The sequence below is a fragment of the Athene cunicularia genome (genome assembly GCF_003259725.1).
Source record: "Athene cunicularia isolate RWA chromosome 14 unlocalized genomic scaffold, athCun1 chr14_part1, whole genome shotgun sequence".
In the NCBI taxonomy this organism is placed as follows: Eukaryota; Metazoa; Chordata; class Aves; order Strigiformes; family Strigidae; genus Athene; species Athene cunicularia.
Genome location: NW_020799118.1, coordinates 12,222,525 through 12,233,323, shown reverse-complemented (window position 1 = coordinate 12,233,323; position 10,799 = coordinate 12,222,525). Strand labels below are relative to the sequence as shown.

Below are 10,799 nucleotides of genomic sequence, written 5' to 3'. Positions count from 1 at the left end.
GGGAAGAATGTCAAAAGCATCCATCTACTGTTGAAAGTTATTTTGTTGTAAAAACTTTGTTTATAACAACAGATCTGTCCTTGTCTGTGGTTTCCCACAGACATGGGGGGTTTTCACCCAATTCATCTTCTATTTCCCAAGCCACTGGAAGGTCCCTTGCAAGGTTAGACTGCAGCTGATCTATCTAAACCCCTCTCTGAGTGTGGTGAGCAAAGGTAAGGTTGAAGGACAAGCGATTATAGAAGGACAACAGATGTGAGCTGGTTTCCCTCTCTAAAAACCCAGTTGAGACAAAGCATTATTGTTTTATTGCAAAACATTCGGGCTAGGTGAAACACAAGTGGGGTACATCTTTTCATAGCAGAAAAAGAAATATAGTTATTTGATCAGTGGTGACTTAAGAAATCTATTTAAATGGGAAAAATCATCAGGTGATGTTTGGAAGAAAAGCGATGTACAAAGAGACGGGCTTTTATGCTTACAGTAGACAAGGATCTGCACGCTGTTGTTCCCTGCTCCAAGTACTGGTGAGTTACTGTTCTGCACACCTGTGCAAAACCAGCTTCCCTCCATCTCGTTCCATCCCCTGGGAAGCAAAACCAAAATCAGTCTCCAGTATCTGATGAGCCTTAATTCCCAGCACTTAAATAATTAGCTCCTCAAATGTACGAAAACAACTCTCATTTTCTGGATTAATGAAGGAAGCTGGGTTCCACTGAGCAAAGCTATTATGGAGCTGCTAATGCATGGTTTGATTTCATCGCCTGCCACTAAACACAGAGCGATGTGGGCTCCTGGGAGAGCAAGAGTACAAGGAGAGCAATGCTGGAGGGGTAAAGTGGAAGGCAGTGAGGGAAACCCTAGCCGTACTTCGTGGTTTTCTGCAGAGGAAGAGCTGGTTTTATTTGTGTTGTCTGCTGAGTTTCATCTGGGTTTATGAAGATGCCATGTAACCCAAAAGAAAGCTGAAGTGCCAGGAGATCCTAAGTGGGGGATAGTTTGCTTTAATCACAGAGCAGGCAAAGTCAGTTTCTGAAGCAGCTTAACAAGCGTAACACACAGAAGCCTAAACCTCAGGTAGCCACGCAGCAGCTTCTGCCCAGGGTCTGTAGCTTGAGCAGTAGAGAATGGCAGAGAGCTGTAGCGCCACATCTTTCACAGTTGGAAGGCTACAGTGGTACTGGAGCGTAGTTGTTCTCCCTGTTCATTTGGCTTATAAGTTGTTAGGAAACCAGGTGCAAAAAGTCAATCTTTTTCTTGCCTCATCTTGGCGGGTACAGGCATATAAACTCTTCAAACTTCTTTTATACCTAGGCAGAGGATGAGTGATTTCATGTTTCCTAAATGGATGGAGAAGGGACTGAGAAAAATGTCAAAAAAGACTGCAAAGGCTGCTTTGCTTTGCCCTGGGAGATTTAAACCTAAGCCATATTGCATGAACAACCCAACACTATTAGGTCTGTTCCTTCCCCTCTCTGCATCACTATTTTGCTGCCTTGCCCCAGACAATGAAAAACCCCCACTGAACCCCTCTGTGGTACATCGAATGGGGAACAGAGAATAACTAGGAAATCAGGGCTTTTGAGATGTAACTGCAGTTATTCAGCAAACGCAAAGTCATGCAGCTTCTCAGACAAGGGGAGATGGCCTAGAATGTTGATTTCCTTAACTTTCTTCAACCATCAAAAGCCCTTCAATACGGTGTCATTCTCCCCCACCCATTAGTACATCCAAATTAGTGGACCTGCAGTTCTGGATGTGGATTTGGGGCTAAATAGCCTCAGACACTGAAGTTCTTCTAACTGCAATAAGGTCAATATGCCCTCAAGCACATAACATCTGTCACACCCTGCAAAACAAAGCAAAGCAAAACAAAATAAAACACAACAAAACAAAACTTTTGACCTCTGTAAGAAAAGCTTGAAATTGTAATGGAAGCCCTAGGTTAATGAAGAAACCTTGGTGTAGACATGCAGCAGGAGGTGAGAGATTAATGAGGAAATCAATGGAACTGTGACAGCTTATGTAGCAAAGTTTGTGCTTCATAGCCCAACTTTCAGAGACAGGGACCAAGGGCACTAAGGACCTGCAGATGCTTAAGAACCTCAGCACCTTCCCAACTCAGGAGCAGTTTTCTAGAGGTGACCATTCAAAATTAAGCATCTTTGAAAATGCAGATGCTGCTTCTTATGTCACAGCTTGTTGGACCACTGACTTCAGAGGAGCTGAAGCAATCAGGAAACAATTATGTACAGTGGAGAGTTAAAAGACAGTAATTAAACTGTACAAATAAATAACTGAAGCGACTGAAAAAGTCCACCCAAAGCCTACTTTCGGAGCACTATTTAATGTAAATGAATCACTTAGTGGACAATGCAACAATCATCTGTTCAGCTTCTATTCATTATCAAAAACAATACAAAAGGATTGGCAGGGAATAGCCATGTGCCAGAGGGAGCCCTTTAGGAAATACCACAGAATCTGGACTGGCTTTTGTCTGTTCTTCTATTGTGTTCTGACAATGCTTTGCTAATGAATGTCCAAAGTCATTTCAGTTGTCCTTTTTTTTTTCTCCCCCAAAACAAATCAGTAGTAATCTTGGCCTTTCAGAATGAACTGAAATGTCTGTTTATGTTAGGAAGACTTCCACACATTATGTATCAGTTTTGCCAAGGTCTAAGAGACTGAGGATGTGTGGACTCAGGCACCCTGGGAAATCCCACTATAGGTGATGAGGCAAAATCCTTTGATTTGGGCAAAAATACATTGTTTTAAAGAAGTTACCACCTGTCTTTGAGACTTCAAATGCTCACTGAATTCAGTACTTCATTGAGTTGTACACTCAGTAAATTCATCCTTTGTTACTCAGTTTGAAATTACACTAACCTCATTTTAAGAAAGAAGCTACTTTTTAATAGGGAGTATTTGTACTGATTGTGCCCAGCGTTATCTTGGGAGTTATCTGCAGGAAACTGCAAGCTAAAGGGAATCCCCATTAGGGATCTGGGGAGGTAAACATACCATAAACAGGCAGAAACCTATGGCAGAAGAAACAGGCTCAGAAAACAATATCAAGCACTGTCATGATGCTTCAAAACTGATGATCCACTGGCATTCCTATCTATTACTGGTTTGGAATATCTGAAAGTTCAAACCTGATGGCGTAGCAGATCCATAGGAGTATTTTTTCTTACCTGGTTCCTTGGCTCACTCCTACGTCGCTGCCGCAACTTACAGCTCCTGCCTGCAGTGTGGCTGCTTCGACTCTTTGCAGACCCGCAGCATAAGCCAAATCACTGAAACAGTCTGAGTTAAGAAAAAAAGGGCAACAATGATATGCAAAAGAGAAAAGAGTGGGGAAGATAAGTAAGCTTTGCTGCTGAGAAAAAGACATGTGGAATGGCACCCAGATTTGACTTCTCAAGGTTCTCTCTGAGGTGGTTTTATTCTGTATTAAGCAAAAGCTTAGGCTCTGCAGCAAATTTCTGCAGACGTAGATTATTTCTGTCAAATCCAGTGACGATAGAGTATGTGGGTTTCTAGTTAACGCTATCTAAAATTTGAGATAGAAATGCACACTTCATAAAATCTTGCTACTAGCTCAGTCTTCCCAATAAAATAGAGAGAGATGGCATCAAACCCCCTAGGGCTTATGCTTGCAAAATCCTCACCAAGTTAGCTGCATAGATTGGCTTGCAATTTGGGAGTTTTACTCACAGCATGTAGTCAGAATGCCACTGAAGGTGGGACTCGAGGGGAGGGCTGCCAGCCCATAGCGGGACTATTTATGATATTACTATTTCCAGCTTCTTCCTGTCCTTCAGCTGGAGATCACTACTGTTGAAGCAGAGGCTGCAAAACGGGTGGCATATCTTCTCTGCAGCCACCACAGTTCAGTGCTTGGAATAGTAATGCAACCTGAAATAGTTGGCAGTTTAGATTAATATGCTGGGCTGTGAATGGTGATGCACAGTCCAGCCTAACACTTCGAGTACCAGGCAGAGACCTCTGACAGCTGGTTGGGGCAGTGACACCGAAAATCAGTCCGCCTGGAACTGCTAAAACTCTCTGTGAGACACAACTTTAGTACACAATTTTAGTTCAAGATACACGATTCTTGGTACCTACTAGGCAGAGCTGTCATGTAGAGTCATGAAGAAAGGTGGTTAGAGTGCCCTAGAGCAGGAATCCTGAATTTTGCCCTTTGTCTGAAAATTTTTACCCCTAGACAGGGCAGGGAGGGACAACTACTCAGCTTCTGATAAACAATAGCTCATTTCTCAAGACCATTGCCACCATTTGCACTAATTGACATTCTTTAATAGCAATCTGTTAAAAGACAAAAGATCTCAAGTATCCTTTTGGAAGGAAAAAACCCCTGATTATGTTAACAGCCAATATATTAAAGGAATCATCCTAATATTGGGATAAACTGAGAGGAAACCAGAATTAACCCTTATTTGCTTAATAAACTTCCTCTAAAATATCCCCCAAAAATGTATTAACTAATATTCTGTTCCTCCTTGCTCTGGTAAAGGTTTTTTTTTTTTTTTTGTGTTAGTCCCTCGAGTGGTTGCTTAAGTCAGGTCTCACTGTAATTACACACCTCACAGCAGTGCGGGGAGACTTAATTAAGAGAGTCACTGTAGGTGTGTTGTCAGACAGACACAGCCTAGTCCTGCTGGAGGAGGCAACTAGGATCCAGCTGCAGTGGGCATGTTAAGGAAGACAATTAAAGTTTTCAGAGGCTTTTGAGATCCTCCTGCAAAAAGCAGCACGGACACACCCAGCCGCCTTTATTCAAAGCCCCTCAACTCCATCATCGGGGAGTCTGTGGTTTTAAAAATCTCTCTGTACTCACCAGGAGACGCTCTGCCACACCACAAGATTTCATATTCTCCCCCCTCCCCTCAAAAAGTGTGACTCACCAGTTTCAAACGGTGACATTTCATTCCCAAACTATTCCGGGAGCAGCTGGCTCCATAACACATGGGGATGTGGGGAAAAAGGAGGAAGGAGGGAAGAGCCAGATTGCAAAGTGAAAACCACTCTTTCTCTCCCCCACACAGGTATGTTGCTTTTAAATTTCAGAACCACGTAATTTGGAACATGCTGGCAAATTCCATCGGAGGAAAACAATAAAACAAGCACATTTCAGAAAAAAAAAACCAACAATCTGCACATGCCAGTGATGCAATTTCCTGTCAGCCAGGAGGGACTGGGAGAGTGGTTTGCTCTCCAGATCTAATAGATGCAAGGAAATGCGCTGTCCCCACTTCTCACTCCTCTTACGAGTTTGAACCCTGCAGTTCTGGGCTGCTCCTTCAAACCGTTTCTTTGTGATGCAGACCCAGGGTTTAGTCATCAGCAATATCTTACTAACGATGAACAAATGTATGTGCAATGGGAAGATGACAACAGGGGAATGACAAAGAAATCACTGTCAGCTCCCAGTCCCGAGAGGAGTTTTGTGTCAGACTGCAGTTTAGCATAGCTGGTGTCCCTGCTGCGGGGACGTCACTGCCATAAGCACAACATCCAGCACGTGAGGACAGGGCCGCTGCGGGCACCGGCCTTGTGGGCTTGTCAGCACACACATGAAATTGCTGTGGTTGGTGCAGTGCCAGAGGCAGAAGCTTAATCTCTCCTGGCCTCAGACTATAAAACTGTGCATGGCTGATTGGCGTCATAGCAGCGATCCAGCCCCATTCATTAATGTTTGTATAATTCCACGGGGAGGGAGCTGTACGTGATGTAACCTCACAGCCTCCCCGATGGGAGGGTCCGGATACACACTGGCAGCGTGCAAAGCAGCCTGGTACCGAGGCGTGGGCTGCAGGTAGCCCTGCCAGCGCACAAATGCGATCAAACATCTTCGCCGCAGGGGCAAGAGCCTCGGGACAGGCTCGGAAGGGGCCCAGCACAGGAGGGTTTTCATCTGCGGGTGCTGGACTGGGGTGCTGAGGGCAGGCAGCCCGATCTGCCCCACACCCGCTGTCACGGATGATGACAGGACACTGCCACACACCCTGCTGTCCCTCATACTGTACCAGCTCCTAACCGATCCCCTGCATGTCTGCACAGGAAATGTTTGATTACAATTTCATTCATCTCCTCTGCTGCCTTTATAAAAGGAAAGGCTGTTCTTGTGGTTTCCTCTACCCGGCCAAGCTTGGGACTTTCTGCACTGGCAGATTCAAGCCTGTTCCCAATCTTCACCTGGAGAAGCCTTACTGAAATCGGTGCTGGTTCAAGGAAGAGGAGCCTGACTCGCTGCTTGATACTGGCATGCAGCAGCAATGACCTTGGCTAGGTAACCATCTCCTGAATACAAAGATGGATACAAAAGCAGCAATTCCCCTTTTAAGAAACAACCAATCTTCTGCTAAGGTAGGGAAAGGCAGTGGTTTGTTAAATAAATGCATCTGTCAGAGCTGGATTTTTTTTTTTTCCCAGCTTCCCTAAATGCCCTTCACCAGCAGAGAGGGGGAGGGGACCTGCTCTTTGAAGCCTTTTCCTTATGGGAATAGAAAACACGGAAAGAATTCAATTCTCTGCCACAGCCCAGCAGCACTGATACACGCTTCAAAAACCAAAGCCCAGAAGACAAGCTGTCTGGTGGGTGCGGGTGGCTTGGAGCCTCTGTTACCACCAGATTAGCCTTGTTCTATATCCAGCATCATTAAGTGTCCCCCGTAGTGTTAAAGCACAGAAAGAAGAGGGGAAGGAATGGAGACCGGGGAAGAAAAATTAGGAAATCCTGTGCAGAAAAGAACTGCCGTTATTCAAATCTTTGATCAAAAGCACCATCTAGTGAAGGAAAGGATCACTGCAGCTGGCATTGCTCTCGGGCAGCTGCATCAACGGCAAATGGAATTTGACTTTCACCACAGGTTTGCCTACTAAAAAAACCAAATATCACCATATGCACAGCCCGCGCTGTATCTGAGTGAACAAGAACACATCCCAAAATTGCTACCCTCCGTGTAAATATTTCTCCACTGCAAATGTTTTCTCCTCCTCCCATCATCTCCCACCAGAGAATCTCAGCCACCCTGAAACCCGCAGGGAATGAGGCACCACAGGAAGAGAATTATTTCCATGTTATAACTTGGGAGCTAAGGAAAAGAAAAGGTAAGGGACCGGTCCAAGGTCATGCAGGAAGCCAGAGGCAGATCCGGGAATAGAGATCAGCCACCCTGGACCCAGGGATGCCTGAACAATAGCACAGCCTCTCCCTCTGTTGTCATTTAACTCTTTCCTAACTCATCAAAAACCAGAAGAGCAGTAAGCTATACACTTCTCTGCATATGTGCCTGCTGCCTTACAGCTCTTGGGGGCCCAACCTTACCTGCTTTTACCACTCTAAACCAAAGAGAGAAGGCAGCAGGGAAAGACAGGGTTGGATATCCCGAGATCAGCAAAGCTGCAGGTAGAAGGTATTTCCATACATTGTGCCTGAGCTGTCCCCTCAGCAATTAAAGCAACAGAAATGGTACCTCAGCTTTGCCATGTCTCTATTTCTGTGTGTGACAGAACACCGCTATCTCCCCTGAAGGCATTCAACATGGTTAAAATGGTTGTGGTGTATATCTGAGAATCTTTAGCTGCAGGTGGAGAGGATATCGCTCCCTCTTCCCCTGCTTTTGCGTTAGCTGCAAAGATCAGGGATTTTCAGCACAATAATACATCAGAAACGCAGTCTCACTAAGTCTACACTGTTTTCATACTGAGCTTGGAAATGCTGCAGTGCAGGGTCTGGAGAAGACAGTAATTATAAACAACTGGAAGCAAACCTCATAGAAACTAACAAACAAACAAACAAACAAACAAACAAACAAACCCCCAAAACAAAAACAAACCACAACCCCCCAAAAAACCCCCAAAAACCCAAAACCAGACTTGGGTGGTGCAAAAGCCTGCGAGTGCAGTGAACTGAACCAAGAGCAAAATTCTCCCAGAGAGAAGAGCCGAGAGACTAGTGACCAGGTGTCCAGCAAGAGATCTCCAAGAGTACTCTGATGTCTTTGAGTCAGAGCCTGGTTCCGAACCAGAACTGGTGCAAAAATCATGACCATCTCCTTGGGTCCACGGCCTGGAAGGGACACAGACAACTGATCTGCACAGAGCTGCAGTGGCAAAGGGTGGAAAAGCCCCAAGACCACCTTCCTTCTCTGTCTTCTACCTTTGTTCTCTGTTTTATCTGCTAACAGCCTAGTCTGTTTTCATTCACTCCTATAAACCCAATCTATGCAAGCAGGGAGGAGAGAAGGAGGATCTGCACTCTTGCATCAGAGGCCGAGACAAGAAAATAGTTAATCATGCCACAGCCCTTTGAACATTTTACATTTCCCAGCCAAAGGCACTGTGAAATTGGGAGCTTTCAGTTCAAACTAGTTCAAGGATGTTGTCCCTGGGGAAGGGTTTTTTTTTTATCCTGTAGGGATTTCTGCACAGATTTTTGCTCTTAGGGTAAGCAACCAAAGCTTTAAGAGAGAAGCTACATCTTATACTCCTTGAAAAAAGGTGACAAATAAGACCCTGAAAGAACTAGAGCACAAAATTGTTGCCCTAGAGAGTAGGGTTAAAAGGCTGTAGATCTGCATTCAGTGATGCTTGCAGTAAAGCAGATGTCACCAAACACAAGTGCAAACAATTCCTTGAGTTTGGAGATTTCTTTTCTCCACAAAAAAGAACTCTTACACTTTAGGAAGGCAGCTATAAAACAGCAGGATGTTTGTCAAGGCAGTGTTAAAATGCTAAAAGGATTCCAGCCCTTTGCAGTTCTGGCCTGACACAGAGAGAAAGAAAAGAGGAGACTGAGTGCTGATTAAAACAACAGGCATAGTTTTAGAAGACTATTTACCAGTCAGGCCTGTATGGTCTCCAAAACAAAAGCCCTGGATTCAGGATAGACTCCCCTCTAATGTTTCTGCAAACAAAGGCATGTGGATATAAGTAAGTCACCTAACTGCCATCCAACATACAATGTGTGAATCCGCAGGTTTAAATCAACAGTGAATTTGTCCTAATTAGACTAAGTTAACCGAAGAAAACAGAATCCTCATCAAAGCCTTAGTTCAATGAATTTCCTTCTCTAATTGCAACTCCAGTATAACCCTTTGCTATATGACTCGTACAATCACTGCAGGGCACCTTGTTTCAATCAACTTTGCCAGTCTGGTGACAGACTATTTCTCGATAAAAAAAATAGGCTGGCAGATACCAGGTAAATGACCACAGGAGCTTGTACAGAGCTCTCAGGTAACTACTGTCCTGTAAGAAAGAGAATGCGTTAGACTACAGCTCATCTTCCCCTGCTTTGGTGGGAAAGACGGTCTGAAATGGCTTTTTCCATTTCTAATTTTCAGAAGACTGAACTGACTACAGCTTTCAGTAAGACTATCATAACATAAATTACCTTCTTCTGTTATTTTGTTTTTAGGTACCATTTGTGTAAATAAAATAATTGATTCTTTCCTTTCATTTTTCACTGGTGCTGAAGCCATTAAATACATTACCATCAGACCTTTCAGAATGTGATTTTTAAGGAAGATCTTGATTTCTTTTATCATTTTTCCTGAAATACCAATCCTTTACTAATGACAAACATTGAAATAAATTCACAGCTTGTTTATTTTCCTTATTAGAAGAGAGGCACAGAACACTGTTACAATAACTTCTGATAAAACTGTCTTTCAAATAGCTATCATAAAAAGCTGTCCTTTATCTTGCTGCTGTTCACAGGGAGAGACATCTGGGGTTAACTGCCTTTGTCTCTGGATAATGCTAAAGTATTTCCAACTGCCTCTGTAAATGTATCGATCTGTAACAAGTAGGTGGAAAAACTTGCTGTCCTGGGATGAAGCCATGCACCGTTTCCTTCCTCAGGACAAAAGCTCCTCATGCCACAGAGTCCATTGGGACTTTGGGATCACGGGGGCCTCACATTTCCAAAGCCCTGGTCAGATTTGTGCTAAAGCTTGGCATCTCTCTATTGCCCCTTGTCAGTGCCATTACCTCAATGAGGAGATTTAAAGCCACAGAACTTGTAGCACATTCATGCCCCATTTAATCACAAACTGAAACGCTTCCATACCACTGCTGCAGTCAGTGGGCATCACCACACAGAGCTCATTTAAAACCAGAGAGATCAGATCTCCCCAGATCATCGTTCCTCACAGTCACACATTACACAGTCCCATTGCGTGCAGTTTCTCCATCTTCAACTTTCATGCAGAGATATCAAAGGAGAGAACAGAATTTAGGTCAGTGTAATCAGCAATGTGCACATCAAAAAACGACCACTGCAAATGGGAAGTCTTCCAAGCTTATCAGGGATTCTGTTTGGAGGTCAAATTGCTAATTAGAGAAGACTCCCCTAAAACAAACCACAGACACTCTGCCCAACTGAGCTGCTTAGGAACAGCCCAGTTTCTGTGCTTTGAGTCTGAAGGTCAAAATTAGCCTCAAGCACAGATGTCTGGTGGAGCCAAGCTGCACTTACCTACCCGTTTTCCCTCCGCTACCCACTTCTGGCCTTCCCTCGCCCAAGCGACCGCAGTTTGGGTGCTCCCCGCCCCATTCCGCAACCCCCGCCAGCAGCTCGGCCGGAGGCGACCCCGGAAGGACACACGGGATAAGCGATACCCACGCGAAGGGCTGGAGCCCCACGCTCACGGTGAAAACCCTCGGCCTCAGCGCTGCGGGCGGGAAAGGCCCCACGCTGGGGGAACCCCAGGCCGGGAGCGCCGCTCCCCGGCCGGACGGCACCTACGGTCGGACAGGCGAGGGCAGGC

General features: G+C 44.9%; 1 long non-coding RNA gene across 2 annotated transcripts; it reads right to left on the bottom strand.

The window, feature by feature from the left end:
* Positions 1-984: 984 nt before the first annotated feature.
* LOC113485495 lies at positions 985-10,786 on the bottom strand. Of its 2 annotated transcripts, none has more exons than XR_003399437.1 (3): positions 10,508-10,786; positions 3,195-3,306; positions 985-1,340 (listed from the first exon to the last, which is right to left on the bottom strand). It is a non-coding gene; the product is annotated as an uncharacterized LOC113485495 (long non-coding RNA). The 2 variants fall into 2 exon arrangements; XR_003399438.1 differs by having other exon boundaries at positions 10,512-10,786.
* Positions 10,787-10,799: the final 13 nt, after the last annotated feature.